This window comes from Colobus angolensis, unplaced genomic scaffold (genome assembly GCF_000951035.1).
Source record: "Colobus angolensis palliatus isolate OR3802 unplaced genomic scaffold, Cang.pa_1.0 Scaffold256, whole genome shotgun sequence".
Lineage (NCBI taxonomy): Eukaryota > Metazoa > Chordata > Mammalia > Primates > Cercopithecidae > Colobus > Colobus angolensis.
Window position 1 is genome coordinate 2,246,907 of NW_012115777.1, and position 3,820 is coordinate 2,250,726.

At 33.2% G+C, this 3,820-nt stretch overlaps 1 protein-coding gene and 1 long non-coding RNA gene across 6 annotated transcripts in view; one reads left to right on the forward strand and one right to left on the reverse strand.

The window, feature by feature from the left end:
* PPP1R12A (protein phosphatase 1, regulatory subunit 12A) overlaps positions 1 to 3,820 on the reverse strand; it is a 170,749-nt gene that overhangs the window by 51,485 nt on the left and 115,444 nt on the right. The window lies entirely within an intron of this gene.
* LOC105515196 lies at positions 1,506 to 3,211 on the forward strand. Its single transcript, XR_001002281.1, has 2 exons — positions 1,506 to 1,665; positions 2,717 to 3,211. It is a non-coding gene; the product is annotated as an uncharacterized LOC105515196 (long non-coding RNA).

Genomic DNA, 3,820 nt, shown 5'->3' on the forward strand with positions numbered 1-3,820 from the left:
TGGCTGTGTGAATGTCTTCTTTTGAGAAATGTCTGTTCATATCCTTTGCCCACTTTTTGATGGGGTTGTTTGTTTTTTTCTTGTATATTTGTTTGTATCTCCCCTTATTTTTTTGGTAACAGCTTTATCGAGATTATCACCCTAAGAAGCAGGAACAAACCCTTTAGTTATCACTGTCTGCATCCAGCCCAAGGCAACCACTAATCTACTTTCTATGTCTATAGATCTGCCTATGCTAGACATTTCATGTAAGTGGAATCATACAATATACGGTTCTTTGTGACTGGCTTCTTTCACTCTACGTGTTTTCAAGGTTCATCCATGTTATAGTATGTATCACTTCATTTCTTTTGATGAATAATATTCCATTGCATGATATATATGGTCTGCTAATCCAGTCATCAGGTGGACATCTGTTTTTTCTTTTTTTTTTTTTTTGGCCTATGATGAATAATGCTGCTATGGACATCCATGTACAAGTTCTTGTGTGAAGCTATGTTTTCAGTACTCTTGGGTATATACCTAGGAGTAGAATTGCTGGCCATTTTTTTTTTTTTTTTTTTTTTTTTTTTTGGCCTATGATGAATAATGCTGCTATGAGCATTCATGTACAACTTTTTGTGTGGACATCTGTTTTCATTTTCTTCAACATCCAGTTAAGGGAGAAATTACTGGGTAATTTAACCTTTTGAGGCCTTTTTCTTTTTGATGACATCCTACAACTTAAATTCTTGGTAGAGTAATAAAATTTAAAAATGCATATATTTAAGCTGCTGAACATTCAGCCAGCCACAGGTATGGCTTAATTTTAAAAATTAGTCCAGATGAACATATGTCAATCTATTTTAATTCACTGTGAAAGAGAAAATTTCAAAGAGCTGCTGACTAAACATAATAAGAATATTTCCTGCTGCCTGCATTAGTCCTTATCATAGCCCTACTCGACAAGTTTCCAGGACGCTTACAAGTTCATTATTTAGAATACAGTCTTCTTTATGTTATCCAGTATATGATCCTTTCACAGAAAAAAAATGTTTTTAGCAACAAAAAATATAATTCTGAAAGAAAGTTCAAATTTCTTAACAGTATTCCTATATCCACAATGACATAAGAATGGATAAGAAATAATGGCTTCTAAAATCACATTAATTTTTCCGTTTAGAAACCAACAACAACCCTTGTTTCTGTATCAACATTAGGATGTTAACATCCATTCAGAAAGGAGCTAATTTCCAAACACTATAAAACAAACTATAAGCTAGCCAATATCTGAGCTAGTTTTCTCATTGCCTGTTAATAAAATAAAAAGCTATTGTCTATGAAAGGTATCTTTTTTTTTGAGATAGGATCTCGCTCTCTTGTCAAGATTGGAGTACACTGGCAGGACCGTGGCTCACTGCAGCCTCAACCTCCTGGAGCTCAGCTGATCCTCCCACTTCAGCCTCCTGAGTAGCTGGGACCACAGGTGCACACCTCCATGCCTGACTAGTTTTTGTATTTTTTTGTAGAGATGTAGTTTCACCATGTTGCCCATGCTGGTTTGAACTCCAGGGCTCAGGCACACCTCCACTTCCCAAAGTGTTGGGATTATAGGTAAGAGCCACTGTGCCCAGCCCTATGAAGTTATATCTTAAAAGTATATATAATACTGCTTTTTCAAAATAGGTGAGTATGTATATAAATTTACAAGATTCAAAAATACTTATCATACTTGCCTTTTCTTGCTAGAAAGTCTTTCCAGTAGGAATTTAAGAGACAATCTATCCTTTCCCACTCAGTCCAAGATAAAAAGTTTTAGTTTTAATAAACTTTCCTCCCATTTCAATCTTGGGAAATAGAAGCCAAGATTTAAATTCCTGAAGAATAAATAGTTCTGAAATCAAATAACTGGCTCAAAACTTAAGGTGCCCTTTAAATTAGAAATACATGTTAATTCTAGTTTTGCTATATCATATGCTTTATATAATCAGTTCTAAAATGTTAATAATGCTATACATTTAATGTAAACCGTGTTTAAGATTGTTATGTGGAAATAATTCACTGACTTATTTTTAAATATCATGTTAAGTATTACCAACCCCTCTCATGAATGAACTATCCCACCTTGAAATGTCTGAACTGTAATTAAATTTTTGTAGCAGTTAAATGCAATGGGGTCACTTTAATAACCAAGGAACTCTCCTCTTTAAGAGTAAGAAATTAGATCACGCTACTAACCTTTATTTTCACTTTCTCCCTTGATAAATGAGTCTACTTTGCAAACAGCAGCTGATACAGAATCGAAACTAGAGTAAAATGTGGGTTATAAGAATTTCTAATTTCAAAAAAAGCACCCTCATCAACTTAACTCAGCAACTTAAACATGCTCTTTAAACAATCTGTAGCACAGTTACAAAGCTAACAGTCGTGAAGTTATAAACATTATTTGGTTCTTAACTACTATAAGGCTACTGTGCTTCACTGATAAGAGTATAAACACATTATAGTATATAAGCAGTGCCACTCAAAGAGCAACCAGGCAACAAACGAGGACACAACACTGAGGTATGAGAACGTAAGAACTCTATCAAGAGAACTATCTTAAAAATAACTGCTTAAAAAAAAATTAGTCCAATACATCTATTAAGAGTCACAAACACTGGAGACATTGTAAGTCCAACTTCACAGTTTCTGCATTTTTCTTTACTCACTTATTCTAACCAAATTGTTTTTTTAGGTACAACCTCTTCATCTTCACAACAACGAATAATGTAGCTGGGACAAATATTAGAACGATTCTCACTGTACAGATGAAGAAACTCAGTCTGAGTGCATGGTATTTGCCCAAGGTCATACAGGTCATTAAGAGAAAGTGGGAATACAATCTAGGTCTCTACTACTCTAGTGTGTCATTTCGCCTTTATCAAAAATAAAAATAAATGCAGATGGAATTAGGGTAAAAACATCCTTGTGTCCATTAATAGCAGAAATAGCTTTGCCATTCATTTAAATCTTTATAATGACAGTTATATTAATCTAAAAACTTGTCTGCTAGTCATTGTATTCAGTAAGAGAAATTCCAACCAGAAAAGCATTCCAGTCAATAAAGAACAATATTTAGATACATTCTAGTAAGGCAATTATTTTAATAAACTAAGAAAGCAAATAACCTTTATATTTAAAGTCTGTATCACATAATCTATAATAATGAATTAAAATGACAGTAAATATGTATTACAGTTTGCAAATAATTTAAAGAAATGAGACTGAAATCTCTGAATATTTTTAGGAAGAGTTTCAGATTTTCTATATGATTTGCTACACTTACTATATTATACATTATATTCCCAAATAGTGTTTTCTATTACTAAAGAATTCATCTAAACTCTGGTAGTACCTTAGATGCACATCTTTAATATCATTTTTTAAAACAATTTAGTAATAACCTTCAATCTGTAAGTACTAAGGAAGGTATCAAATGACAATATAAATTCATATAGGTAGGCTTACATAATTAAGACAAAGTAATTTATTTTGATTGAACATGATGTATGACATTTTAAAATATAGACAATAAAAACAGTCTAATTCACACATGCAAAGTTATGATTAAACTTTTAAAAATCAAAGTCGTAAAATAGAACTTCTCAAATGAAAAAAAAAGGCTTGTGTTTGGATATATTTATGGCACAAACTCCTTTAGAATGCCATAGACATTATGTAGCTCCTCATTATAAAAAGCAGTCTTTAGGCCCGGCGCGGTGGCTCAAGCCTGTAATCCCAGCACTTTGGGAGGCTGAGACGGGCGGATCACGAGGTCAGGAGATCGAGACCATCCTGG